This window comes from Physeter macrocephalus, chromosome 19 (genome assembly GCF_002837175.3).
Source record: "Physeter macrocephalus isolate SW-GA chromosome 19, ASM283717v5, whole genome shotgun sequence".
Taxonomy (NCBI): Eukaryota; Metazoa; Chordata; class Mammalia; order Artiodactyla; family Physeteridae; genus Physeter; species Physeter macrocephalus.
The window spans coordinates 40,889,445-40,904,890 of NC_041232.1; positions in this window are offsets into that span (position 1 = coordinate 40,889,445).

Below are 15,446 nucleotides of genomic sequence, written 5' to 3' on the forward strand. Positions count from 1 at the left end.
CTATTAAATTATTTTTTATAGCAGGCCTCTATTTAGATGGGTAAACATCAGTGAAATAAGTAGCCCCAAATAAAATAAATAAAAATATAAATATAGTATAATTTAATATCTGCCTTGTTTTCACTAATATCTCTCTTACTAAGCATGAAGATTATTCTCCTTGGAGCGGCCAAGGAGAAACTTGTGATGATCTTTTTGAATCAGAACAAGCATCCTATGTGACCGACTACCTATTCTTCCGCCCATTTGTTTCTCTTATCATACGCTTAATGTCTCTCAACTCTGGGTATATTTATATTGTTATTGTTGCAAGAATAGTATTTTCCATTATAAATTTTTTAGCAACACTGCAATGCGCAAAACTGTCAAAGTTGGAAACTACACCCCTTGGTACAGACTAAACTTTAAAATAACGTTGGTAAAAAGAACTGATGGGAGTTGTAAAGCAGAGAGTTAAAGTTTTCTCACCTTAGCTTTTGTGCTATTTAACTGATTTCATGACAATGTTCCTACAGAGAGGATGTTGACATAGTTAAGACATTTCAAGATGTTACAAATTTGCTATAAAATGTAATTAAATGTTATAAATTTGTTATAAATGTAAAAAGTCATAATTACTCAAAAGACTTAAGCAATAGTACAACCCACTCTGTGATTTTAACTGGAGGAATTTTACGAGAATTGAATATGCTATGTGAGGGACGCACGTGCCTATGTAGCAGGATCAAGTTTTATGAAGATAATTTGAGATGAGGGATCAGAGCTTTCAAGCTGCTTCTTGTCTTCTTAGACTCCATCACTGAGCACTCACCTGGAGATAATTGAAAGACACATTCTTGTTATCCACAACTAGTCTCTTGATCAAGGAGGTGAACAGATTCAGGGAAGCCCCTGTGGAAGAATGGAAGGCTGGAGGCTGCACTGTTTCTAAGAGATGGATGGGGCAGATAGGAAGAACTTACTAAGAAACCAGGAAGGAGTGACAGACTAAATGAAAATTCAAAATAGAAATATACGGTGAGAGGGAGAGAAGTGGTGCTTGGTTTTTTTTTGTGCTTTTGTTTTGTTTTGTTTTTCAAAATATAAAAATGACAATGCAAAGAGAAGGAAACAAATCTAACTGGAACAGGTTCCTATGGTCTGGATGTACCCGTTACCTGTGTAAAGAGTGATTCCTGTGTTCACCGTCCTGAAGCGGTCTTTTACCATTTCAATTACAAGTAGAAAATGGCGTGTATATAATATGAATAATTCCCCTAACAAAACAATATGCTTAACGCTGATGGTGAATAGTTATTCATTCAATTAGCAGATATTTATTGAGCCCTGTTTCTGTGACAGGCATATTCAAAATCTGTACACACACATCTGAATATACACAATTCCTGACCTCAAAGAAATTCACAGATAGTAGAAGGTGTATCCAAGTCAGCAGATCATTACAGAACAATTGTGTTTAGTGTTGTATGGACGAAGGACCATGGCGCCATTTGAGTGGGGAGAAAGATACCAAATTTTTTGTAGGATAGAAGAAGCAGGCTTCTTGGAGGAGGAGATGCTTGAACTAATTTTAAAACTTAAGTAGGACTTCACCGGATGGACTGAAATGAGATAATAATGCCAGATAGAGGTAATATTTTGAGCAAAATCATCTAAGTATTAGATTTCATGTAGCTTTCTACACATAAACTCATCCTCAGTTAATGAGGAGCCTTTAAAGGATGTTCAGGTATTGACATATTCTGGAATTTGCATTTTAGAGTTTCTAGTAACTTGTTGAGGTTACTCTGGAAATGCCAACCCCAAGAGAAGAAATAGTAATAAAAATAAGAGTTGGAATTTATTGTTTACCATGGGTTAGGGACTCTTTGAATCACTTCTAATATTTAATGCTCACAAGAACCATGTGAGGTAATTTTATTATTGATTCTGTTTCATAGATGAGGAAATGAAGGCACTGAAAAGTGAAGAAACTTGCAGGTCACAGAGCTTGAAAATAGCAGAACCAGGATATAAACCCAGGCAGTCTGGATGCAGAATCTGTTCAATTAAATATAACACTTATATAATAAAGAGGCTGCTGCCAAACTGATGACAAGTAATTTAAACATTAAGTAAAAGCATTTGAAAAGGAACTAGGAAAGATAAGACAGACTTTGAGTAATATTTAGGGAATAAAATCAGTAGGACTTGGTAGCTAACTGGATATCAGGAGTCAGTGTAATACATGAGTCTGGGAAGATTCTTAGACTCTTTGGTTGAATCATTTATCCTTTATATATCTGAGCAGATACTTTATTCCAGACACCATATTAACAGATTAGACTATAATGTTTAGTGAAAAAAGACAGGATTTTGCCCTCAGTTTTATAACTCTGTTTGGAAAGATTTTTGTTAGTTAAATAATCACACTTTTCAATGTAAACTGCTATTGAAAAGAAGAAAAACATTCCCCCCCCCCTTTTTTTTTTAAAAAGTGAGACTGTAAGGATATGGGCTAAGCTAGAGTTCAGAGAAAGCTTCACTGAGGAAACAATGTTGGAGCTGAGATCTGAGGACTCCATGGTAAGGGTTTAAATTCGAGTGGCGCTCGTGGTAAGTGACAGTGTATCGTTCAGCAAGAGAGACCTGAAGAGAAGCACATTCAGGAGGGATGACAAGGGGATGTTGAGGTAGCAGAGGTATCCACGTGCAAGTGTTTCTTGGACAGCAGCAAACATTGCTTTGCTGTTGGGAAAAGACACCTGGATGAAATCTGAGGCCATTTCCAGTTCAGAGAGGGCAGGGGTGGGGCATGGTTTGATGATGTTGGTGACATTGCCCGGAGGGTGTGAAAAGTCAGGAAAGATGAGAGCTAAGGGCTAGAGCAGCCTAACAATTAAGGGCTGTGCAGAAAAGGAGTTACCTAATAACTGTCAAAACAAAAGCATCAGAGAGAGAGAGGAGGAAAACCAGACTGAAGAGACAGTAGAGGAAGAGATGGTTTTGGAGAAGGGTGGTGCAAGGGCTACAGAGAAGTTGGGTCAAACAGGGACTGAAAAATATGAATTTGGTAAGTTGTCAATTAGTAGCGACCTTGCAAAGGACAATTTTGGTGGCGTGGTGGCAGGGGAAGCTGGATTCAATTGAAGGGAAATAAAAGTTAAGAATATGGAGTCTGTGAAGCCTATTTGCCTGTTTTTAGTGGCTTGGCTGTGGAGGGTGGGAGAAAGGTGACAGTGACCAGAGAAAGCGCCAAGGAAGTATTTTTTGTTGTTTTGTATATTAGTTTGAGGATGAAAAGTCTAGTACAAGTTTATAAGCCTGAAAGGGAGGGTCAGGGAGAGAGGGATGTGAAAGAGACGTGAAACATAAGGGTTCAGTGACCACGGAGAGTCTCAGAGGAGTTGGACGGGCTCCTGGGAGGCACTGAGTGAAGAACTTTCACGAGAGGCATCTCGTTCTCTGAGTCGGGAGGGGCAGATTATAGGGAGAGATGCCGCTGTTGGTGATGAATACATTAGCCTGTAGGTGTTAAGTGCTCATGTGCCAGACCCTGTAGTAGGCTCTGTACCTGTGCTCTCAGTTCTAAGTCTCACAAAATCCCAGGAGGGAGGAAACCATCCCAGAGAGGTTAAGTGACTTGCCTAAAGCCACAGAGCTAGTAAGTGCCAGGGCTAGAACTTGAAACCAGAGCGGACTGCTTCCCACCTAGACAGACGAGTGGGAGGTTGAGAGAATCTTGTGCTGTGGGGACAGAAAAAGGAATTGGCCAGTGTCACAAACTATTCTCTGGTGCACTGGATTGCATGCAAGTGTCCAAGCACCATACACTTGCAGTTTACTTAGATCTCAGAGTCATATTCAGCTTAGTTTGAGAGTTTACTTAGCTCAGGGGTGATACACTCGGCCAGAACAGACCACTGTTCTTTTCAGAGTTCTCCTCGCCTCCCTCAGCTCCATGGAGACACAGGGGTTGTCATGGTCGGTCTGAGGAGCCTGAGCAGGTATGAGCAGGCCAAAAGCTCTGAATGTCCCCTCCTTCCAAATGCTGTCACATATGCCTTCCTGGTACGTCAGGCTCAGGGGCTGTATAACAAGACCCTTTCGATAACAAGATGCACACTGAAATTAACAAGACCCACTTCCAATGGGTCGTCCAATGAAACTAACAAGACCCACTTCTATTTCCAATTTGCTTACATGTCTGTATGACTGCCCTAATGGGGCAGCTGGTGATCCAGCTTTCCCCCATGTGATGTCCTACTATAACAAGGACCACAGAAGGAGTAGCTAAGGATGATACCAGTGATCATAGCATCAGACAGGAATTAATACTCTTCTATCAAAAAGTCAACAATTAGGGCTTCCCTGGTGGCGCAGTGGTTGAGGGTCCGCCTGCCGATGCAGGGGACACGGGTTCGTGCCCCGGTCCGGGAAGATCCCACATGCCGCGGAGCGGCTGGGCCCGTGAGCCATGGCCGCTGGGCCTGTGCGTCCGGAGCCTGTGCTCCGCAGAGGGAGAGGCCACAGCAATGAGAGGCCCGGGTACAGCAAAAAAAAAAAAAAAAAAAAACAAAGTCAACAATTAGGATGCAGAATTAGATAATTGTGAATAAAGGAGAGCTTTGCATAAGAAAAGGAAAGAAGATGAATATTAAAAAGACTATAAAAGTTAGTCTCAAAAAGGACTTCCATGCAAGCGACTTGATGCAGACCTGTGTCAGTCTTCAGAAGATTGGAAGATAATAGCAGGGTTGGCAAGAAAGGCATGGAAAGGACCAGGGGAAGCAGCATCAGCACTATCAGCCCCCTCACGATTCGCAAGAAGTACCTTCCCAGTGAGCTCATCTGTATCTCTTGATAAACAGTTATGTGGTAATGAAACTTTACAAGGTTATTCCCTTGATAATAACAGCTAGAGCCGCTTCTCACTTCTCTCCAGGCAGAATATTCTGATATTGTTATTTATTTTTATTTTGTCTTGTTCTGAAAATGATTTGAGTTATCTTACAAAATTCATAGTCTATGCAACATAAATAGATGAGAAAGAAAGCTCAGGAAAATGAACCTATGGGTAAATGTGTGTGTGTGTGTGTGTGTGTGTGTGTGTGTGTGTGTGTGAGAGAGAGAGAGAGAGAGAGAGAGAGAGAGAGAGAGAGAAAGAGAGAGAGAGAGAGAGATACTTTGAGTTTGATAAATAGTTTAAAAACAGGAGTTGTCATTTAGTTTCTGATTCAGCCTAAACCCTCCCTCCATAGGTTATCACAATAAAAAAAATGACTTTTAATTTGACAAAATGCAAACTTATATCTTTACTAGAAGAGGAGATGGTGAAAAGCCTCTCTTGAGAAAAGTGAACAGACAAAGATTTCTCATCCCAGACAAAATAACCTAGGAAGGGAGCCAAAAAAAGAAGATTCCAAGGAGGGTGAAGGAAAGTAATGCCAAGAGGCAAACACATAAAAACAATTTAGAGATCCAACTAATTAAAAATTTAAAAGCTTTATTTGTCAAAAACATCATAAACAACCCAAATGTTCTCAGATAGAGGACAGGTTGAAACAATATAAGAGCATTTGCTGTGTAGGTGGGAATTTGCTGAGCCAGGGAGACCTTTGGTTGAGGGAGGTTAAGTATCAGTTCAAGGTCACCAGGGAAGATGTGAGCTGACATCTCTGTGCTCCTGAGCACATGCTCTTAGTCATCATTTTTATTTCTCCTTCTATAGATTTCCCTGGGATTTATCTATTTCATTCTCTTTTAAAGCTTGTTGTTTCCTTTATTATTTCTATAAATTTTATATTCAATATATTCTTCAATGATTCTTCAGTTGTTCAGTGATCTTCTTGGTATTCTGTTAATGTTCATTAAATAAATCAATGAATATTCTAACTGGTTATTTTTGGTACATAGACTTTGTTTTGTTTTGGTGGTCCAAAGCTACATTACATTCTCACTTTATATTTTTCAGTATGTATTCTTGGATTTTCAGTGGATGGAATAATGGTTTCTGAAAATAATTATAATTGGGTTTCCCTCTTTCCAACAATGAAGCTTCTTTTTATCTCTGATGTCTTAATGTCTACACCACAACTTTAGAACTATGTGAAGTGATACAGGAGATTTCTGATACCCTTATTTAGTTCATTAATAATAATGCTGCTAATGTTTTTTGTTTAAAAAAGCCCACTAATGTTTTTATGTTGGTTTCTTTTTTTTTGTTTAAAAATACTACTTTAAAGTGGTTATTCTCTATCATTTTGAGGATATGCATTCTTCTGTTCTTGGTTTTATGTTTTCTTTTTAAAACAGGAATAGGTAATGAATTTTACAGACTAACTTTTTAGCATCTCTTCTGTGGATTTTTTCTTTTGAGGTTTATTGAAATAAATCTTTACATCACTAAGTGTCGATGTTAATCATTTCTCGCATTTCTAATTGATAGAAATGTTACATGGATGTGACAGATTATGTCAATGTAGTATTTTTTACTTTAGTTTGCATAAAAATCTCCTGGGACAAATGCTAAAATGCAGATTCTATGGACACCCCTGGAGATTCTGATTCAGTAGGTCATAATCAGTAGGGTGAGGCTGAGAATTAGAATTTTTAGAAGTAACCCTTCCACACCATGATTCTAACACGTGATGCACAAACCAAATTTTGAGAAACATGGTTTAAATGAATATTGAGTTTTACTTATTAGTATTTTTCTTATTGTTGCAGTAATGTAAAAAGTGAAATTAACCCAATTTATTTGTTTGTTTTTATTTTAAGAAGATTTTGACATATTTTTGTTCTCTGGTTTTGCTAGCTTCATTAAATAAACTGGAGTCTTTTAAAAGATTTTCTTTATGATGTCAACTCTTCATATAGCATGAGATTTTTTGTTACTTAAGAATTTAAAAGAATTCATAGGTAAAATGATCTGACCCTGAGGTCTTGTTTGTTTAAGATAATTCTCAGCTTTTTTTCAATCTCTGATATGGTTATTGATCTAATAAAAATTGCAATCTGAGTTCAGAGATGTATGAGTAATCTAACTTGGCCAGGACAAGGGGCTCTAGTGGAATACAGGACTGGAAAATTCATATGGGACCAGATCATGGAAGGCCTCAAATTCATATAGAAAGAATAGCTTACAAAGCATTTCCATGTATATCATATCATTTTATGTTTACAATAACACTACAAAATAGGTTTTCTCTTCACCCTCATTTTATAAGCAAGGAATACAAGTATTGGGGTCTCAAAGCAGGACACTGATTAGGAAACCAGATCCAAGTAAGTGTCAGTAAGAAAAAACATCTTGAAAGACTAAATGAAGTATTATAGTGAATCACTCATAGTGCTTGGGGTCAGATGAAACAGGTGGGAGCATTGTGGGGCCTACGCGGTAATGAAGTGGAGCAGGACCTTATGGTCCATCCCCCCTACCACATCCTCCTCCTGCCTTTTGTCTGTGAAAAAACTTTAGGCAAAGAATAAGTTTAATCAGAGAAGTGAAAAAATACAAAAGCAAAGGAAAACAGTCAAACAGGACAAAACAATAATAGTTTACTCAGTAAACAAAATCAAGGACTTTTAGTTCCTTCTCAAGGGCTATAGATAATGTGCTGAGCCATATCCTTTGATCTGTCTTGTAGGTACTGAAACTCCCCATCAGGTGGAAGAAGTTAACTACATCATGGCCAGACTCCAGCCATGACACAAGGTGCCACAATTCTGAGAACTGGCCTCAAGGAAATGGGAACAAACTGACCCTGGAACTGAAGACTTAAGTGTACTTAAAATAATCAAGATGACACTGATCAGACCACTGATGACCAATTTCAAGATGACTGTCAGAGCTGACCTTGCTGTTTCTGCATGTAGCCCCCTCCGTCTATAAAAGCTCTTGCCCACTGGTTGTCAGTGAGGAGGGGGAGAGTCGGCCTTTGGACAGGAGTCCACCCTCCCCTCCCTCCCCCCACCCCTGTTGCCAGCATCCAGAATAAAGCAAACTTTCCTTTCCACCAACTCTGCCTCTTTATTGGCTTTTGAGCCGGGAGTAGCCAGACCCCACTTTTGGTTATAGTAACGATCCCTTACAGGTGTGCTTTCCTCACAAACTAGCTTGCCATCTCAGAATGCTTTTTGATGTCTAGTTAATCTGATCCAATCTTCTGTAGTTATTTTACACCTCTTATGCAGAGGCTTATCTAAGTGTTGTGAGGCTTGAAGCTTATAGACTATCAGGGGTTATCTTTAAGAAAAAGAATTTTTAAAGTATCGTTTTTATAAAATTCACTGAAACATAAGACCATGTTAACACATTGCCAGTGTCCCTCCAAGTAACCCATGCAAGTGAGGGGCCATTTAGCTAGTGCCGTTAGCTTCATGGTCACAGTGCTTCTGACTTTGGGTAAGTAAATTTTAACAGGAAGTTTTAAGATGTAGTAGCTAGAGTATTGACTGATAGAGTGGGAATTTCATACCTTGGTCAAAACATTATGAACCTCAAATTAGATCAGTAAGGAAGTCATGAGATATGTATATATCTATGTATATGTATTTTTTTTTTCCCTGTTGATGTGTGGGTGAAGTCATGGAAGTTTGAACAGGAAAATAATGTGACTTGTTCTGGAATTCTCAGAGGTTTTTCTGGTAATTTGCCAAATTTCTCTATGACTAATACAATGTTGAAAAGATGTGTTTAAAAGGTAAAACATCTCCTCACCTCCCTCGCTGCTGTGGACTGAATTGCATCCCCTCAAATTCATATGTTAAAGCCCTAACCTCCAAGGTGATGGTATTTGGAGACAAGGCCTTTGGGAGGTAATAAGGATCTGATGAGATGATGAGGGTGAGGCGCTTATGATGGGATTAGGGCCCTTAGAAGAAGAGGGCAGAGAGCTTGCTCTCCACCAGGTGAGGATGTACTGAGAAGGTGGCATCTACAAGGCAGGAAGAAAGTCTCACCAGGAACCAACCTCTGCAGGACCTTGATCTTGGATTTCCAGCCTCCAGAACCATGAGAAAAAAAATTCTTTTGTTTAAGCCACTCAGACTATGGTCTTTTGTTATGGCAGCCTGAGCAGACTAAGACACTGGTCTTAGTCTAAGACAATAGATAATTTCTGAAATGAAATACGCGAAGACAGCTGAATATAATAAGTGTACCGTGTGAGACATACATTCTACAATTAAAAAGTTAGTATCTTTTTAGTAGTTTAAATCACTTACTTATCCAGTTTGCTGAGGTAGTTCCAGCTTGGATTTTATATTTGTAACGATACAACAGTCTTTAGGGTGACTTCCCGAATCTGGACTCTCCTACATTGTATACAATTACAAAGTTAATTTTCCTTTAAAAATCTACATTTACTTTTATTCATTTATTCGTTCATTCACTCAGCCATTTATTTATTTATTTATCTATTCATTCATTCATTCATTTGGGAGACTCTTAGGCAATGAAGTCATTGTCAGGGACTAGAAATCTAGTGCATATTGACATATAACTAGAAACCAGGTACCTCAGAATAGATGTACATTATGTACAGTGAACTGTGAAGTTCAGAGGGGAGAGACTGTCCTTTTGGTTGGGGTGCAGGAATCAGGTTTGAGCTGGCTCTTGGTGTTTGAATAGGATTTCAAAAGGTGGAGATGAAGAAAAGGGCAACTCAGCAACAAGATAACTCAATTCACAAGGTATGAAAAAGAAAACTGTAAGTTCTACAAGGACAAGTATATGTAGCTTAGTTTACAGTATTTATAGGGAAGCTAAAGTAGAAAAACTAATTGTAAGCCATATTGTGAATGGTTTTTAATCACAGACTAAGATTTCTAGATTTTGTTCTGCAGATAAGGGAGTAGAATGACAGGATTTTGACAGAACCATGTCAAGGAGCAGCAGTAACAATAATAACTGAAATAGGCACTTGAGTTTTAGATGTGCTTTCAAAATGGCACTGGTATGTCACTGTTCATCAGGTAGATGAATCAGCAACATTGAAGGCGAGATATTCAGGCTGTGATCATCTCCATGGTGGTGAAATGAGAGCAGATAAAATCATCAAGGGAGAAAACAGGTAAAAAGAGAAGACTGAGGTAAAAATCATACATGTGTTGGGGGGGGGCGAGAAATGAGGAAGATGTATTACGAGAAGAATTATACAAAGTCATGATGCTAAAGAAAGGGAGTTTCAAATGGAAGTGGTTTAATCCTGCCTTGCATTATACTTTACATTTTTGTGTGTTTATCTTTCTTCTTTCAAATTAAACTGTATTTCCATATTATTCAGGCATGAATTGTTATTTGTACTTTGACAATGTTCAACATTGTGCCTAATATACTGCTAAAAACATGTAATTGCATTTAATTGATAATTTGTTGCTCCCTTTTAAAGTATTTAATTATAAAAATGATCATAGCTAACATTTATTAAATTTATAATGGACTCTTCTGGGTGCTTTGGATTATTCATTTAATCCTCATAACAACCAAAAGAAATAGTTTACCAAGTGAGGCAATGTCCATTAGACAGATGAGGGTAGAGTAATAACCTAAAAGTATGTGTCCTTCACCCTGAGGAATTTTGAAATTCACCTTGGATTTTAAAACTCTGTGGGAAATTAAAACATTTTATCTCATTTATTTAAAAAATTATTTCCTAAGTGCATACTTTGTAAAAAGAATATGTCAGCTATTTTGAGGGGGAGGGGATCAGGGTTTAACATTGATCCATAGTTGTTAGAAAAGTTTCATTTTCTGCATCTTCAACTTTAACAATCTTTTCCTATAGAAAGTAAAGAGCTCAGATTTTCATCCCCAGCAGGTATAATAGATATATCATTTGAAATACATTTAAGGCTTCTAGGTAAAGCCTAATTCATATTTTTAAAAAACCAGAAAATAACAAGTATTGGTGAGGATGTAGAAGAAATGGAACCCTGTGCACTGTTGGTAGGGATGTAAATGGTGTAGCCACTATGGAAAACAGTATGGCGGTTCCTCAGAAAAATTAAAAGTTAGAATTACCGTGTGATCCCGCAATCCCACTACTGGGCATGTACCCAAAAGAATTGAAAGCAGGGTCTCAAAGAAATATTTGTACACCCATATTCATAACAGCAGTATTCACAATAACCCAAAGGAGGAAGCAACCCAAGTGTCCATCAGTGACTGAATGGATAAACCAAATGTAGTATACACATACAATGGCATATTATTCAACCTTAAAATGGAAGGAAATTCTGACACATGCTACAACCTGGATGAAACTTGGGCATCATGGTAAGTGAAAAAAGCTGGTCACAAAAAGACAAATATTGTAATATTCCACTTATATGAGACAGCTAGAGAACTCAAATTCATAGACAGAAAATAGAATTGTTGCCTGAGGCTGTGGGGAGGGGGGAAGGGGAAGTTGTTATTTAATGGACATAGAGTTTTAGTTTTGCAAGATGAAAAGAGTTCTGGCTACTGGCTGCACAACAATGACTATACTTAACAGTATTGAATTGCACACTTAAAAATTGTTAAGTTGGTAATTTTTATTATATATATGCATAGATATATATATATACACGTATGTAAGTATTGCTAAAATTTAAAAAATTTTAAAACCTTAATTTATTTTTATATAAAGTACAAACTTATTGTATTATCATTTGTCCACACACCTTAGGAACAATGTAACCCCATATGCAGAAAGCCCCATTATTTTCTGTACTTTGGCTATATGTGTAGAACAAATATGGATTCAAAACTGAAAGAACAGAAACCAGGCATGAACAAAAGATAAAATGAACGAGTGCTTACATCCCAATTACTAATAATGTGCTTAACTATTCAAAATGGAAACTTTTTGAAGGCTTTAATTTAGGTTTCTTGATAAAAAGCCTATTTTTGACTTGAAATGAAGAACAATTAATTCTACTATAGGCTTCAGTAGTAATGATAATACTGGGACCTGATTATACTTTATAATGATACCAGATAGGGTAATTTTAAAAATGTTTTATTGGATCTATAAAGGGATCATTGTGTGACCTGCATTTTAAAAACCCACTCTCCAGAGAATTATCTGTGGTTAGGCTGTTATTGTTAGGTCAAGTTTTGTGTTTGAAGTTGATTAATCCCTTTCTGAGGGTGATTGTCATAACTTGTACTGTTTACAATTAATCCCTTCTGTAATCTGGCCCTGAGTTATTTTACTGTGAAATCTTAGAATCCATGCAATATTCATATCTCATATATAGACACATAATAGTGGACAATAGTCTTGCCATTATCTATGGATTAATTCAAAGTTGATAGAATTATCTCCCTCTAGAGATAGATTATGAAAGACTTTTAAAAGAACAGATTTCCATGCTAACTTTGAACTTAATCAGCTGTTTCATAATTATTCCAGGACTGCTACAAGGAATCCCATGGCTTCTTATTATTCATAGCAGCAAGACAAAAATGTATGCAACCTTTCTTCATTTTAGGAAGTGGCAAAAGGTCTCAGAGATTACCCTTCACATGTTAATATTTCAGAACCCTATTATTTTGGCATGGTGGTAAAAAGAAGAGTAACTTTCAAGATTCTTCAGTATTTTTCCCTTTCCTTATTCTCAAACACATCTTTCATGTAACTACAATTCTTTTAGTGCTTCTGCAGTTACTGAAAGAACTTTCATTTAAAATATTTCACTAGGGAAAATGTTGAGTTTTTGCCATTTGAAATGGAAATACAAAATAAAGAGTTGACTCCTTCAGTTGCATTGTTTTTATCTCTTTATTTGCAGCCAACAAACTAGATTCCAGAAAGATTTTGAAGACATCACTAGTTAGTCACAACAACCATTTTGGCCCCATTTTTGCTTTTTTCCTTTCTTGCTTTTATTTTTTTATTTGCTAATAATTTATATATTTAAAACAACACCTTTTAAAAATTAAATTCTTATGAAGACTATACATATATGTGCTCCCAATATTTCTATCAAATTACATATTGCATTGCTACCTGAAACGGCTAAAATATTTAAATGCATAGGCAGGTCTGAATTCAACTAGGAGTATTTTCAAGTCTTTATTTTGAGGTGGTTACCTAATTCATGAAGACATGGGAAGAGACTTTGTGTTTTCAGTTGTACCTTACAACCTGCTTATATGACTTTTCCTCCCAGAACTGTATGTTTATGGAAGTCAAGGAGCGTGCGTCTTCCTTGGTATGTGTATGTTGTAAAAGCTCCACAGGTGATTCTGATGTACAACCTGATTGAAGAACCACTGTGCTAGAAATGTATCCCAACAGTGTTCCTAGGAGAAGGACAGCACATGAATGGCATGTGTCCAGTGGCAGGGCTCCTGTGTACTCAGGGCAGGCAGCACTAATGACTGTGGGAGCTTCTCCAGGCTAGCCTCAGCATTCATGTCCAGGAAGTGAACACTTTGACACAAAAGTTGGAACCCATTTGCCATCCCCGGTCTAAAACATTCTTGATCTTTGCACAGGGACTATAGCCTACAAAGACTCTTAGACAAATCTATTCTCTGTGCTATAAAGTATGATAAAGTGATATCATGGTATTTCAACAAGTTCATTATTCAATTAATGGGAATAATTGAACTTTGCACTTTTCTATTTTCTGGAAATAATTCTCTTTTCATTGTCAGTAATTTAGGCTCACACCCAGAAAATATGTTGTGGGTCAGATATGATAACATTTGATAATATTTCCCTTTCAGTCTCACTACCTAAGGAGAAGAATGTGGCCTAGTGATTAAGCACACAAAGTCTGTATTCAGAGTGTCTGAATCCAAGCCGTAATTCTTCCATTCTGTGACCTTAGGAAGGTAACAGACCCTCTTTATTGCCTTGATTTACCCATTAGCAAATAGGTATATAAGAGTTGGGAGAAATAAATACATGAGAAGCAATTACTACTCTGTCAGGGGATGGGAGGCCCACAACAGTTGTGGATTATTATTGTTATTAGTCGTGGAATTTAGAACAATTGTTTTATATCACCTTTCCTAAAAGTGATCTTTTTTGACAGCAGAAGCTTCAGAAATTTCTTATTTGTTTTAGATGTCGTCTTGTAAGCTCTTTGGGAATTATTTATCACTGTTTAAATATAGGTACAGCTATGTCTATAAAAAGATGAATATTACTTGGTTTCAAACCCTAGAATATCTGTGGATGATTTTACTTTTATTTATCATCTGTCTTTGATCTATCTATCCATCCATCCATCCATCCAATAAATATTTGACAAGTGCCTTCCACGGGCCCTGCGCTGGTGAAATGAAGATAAACAACGCGCATCATCTGCCTTTAATGATCTCTCGTTCTCTGATAGGAGAGACAGATAGACAGGCAATTACAATCCTGAGCGTTAAGCGTACTATGAGACGGCCATGCTTGGGGTGATAAAAATGGGCACAGAGGATGAGTTTCAATGCCTTGAAGGTCAGGGAAGGCATTCAGTTTTCCTAATAATGATCAGTTTATTTTAAAGGAATTGTTTTTTAGTTGACCTTAGCCAGAAATTACCCTAGATAAATGAATTCATAGCCTTATAGAAAACACTTAGGGCAAACCTGGCTTCGTTCAAAGCTGGAAGAGAGAAACTTCTTTTTTAACCTCATGGCTATTTTACTTTTGGGAGCAGAACACACTGATTATGGCTATTTTGCTGCCTCTCAGTCCTGTTTTCCAAAAAGGTGTGTGTTGGTGTATTTTATATAGCTGAGTTGAATAAATCCCAGTACTTACCACTGTAATTTACTGCATGTGAAGCTGACTTGTCCTCTCGATCACAAAATAAGTTCACTAGGGAAAGTTTTCATCCCACATTTACATTTCAGAAATAAATCATTCTTTTTGCACAAACACGTACAAAGCTGTAAAATTTTGACTACGTATTAATAATTATTTTAAATCCTATATTATTTTATAGTATGGCCATAGGAATCTTTTTTTTTTCCAGATCTTTTATTTTTACCTAGTAAAATGGGTCACTGGTTATATAGAGTCTTTACAGTTTTGAATTTAGAAAGCTGTGTGTTTTTATCATGTTGGGTTTGCTTGCTAATGCAAAATGTTTAGATACCTGTGCTCTGATTTTTCTTTTATTCAATGTCCCCAGAAACAAGAAATCATATTATCTTATCACTGGGAATTTACAGGGTACTTAATGTATCAGTGAGTCAGTAACAAATCCAATTTAAATGAAAGAAAGAAAGAACGGAAACATTGCAAAACCCCTGAAAATCATTGCTCCTGGCACATTCAGCCATGGCATTAAACTTAGGACTGATAGGATATTGCCATGGGCACAAACACAACTGCATAGGCTGATGATGACGAGGCTTGCCAACTTCACTCTTGATTGTTTTTTAACCCTTTTTAAGAAATGTCCTTGGGGCTTCCCTGGTGGCGCAGTGGTTGAGAGTCCGCCTGCCGATGCAGGGGACACGGGTTCGT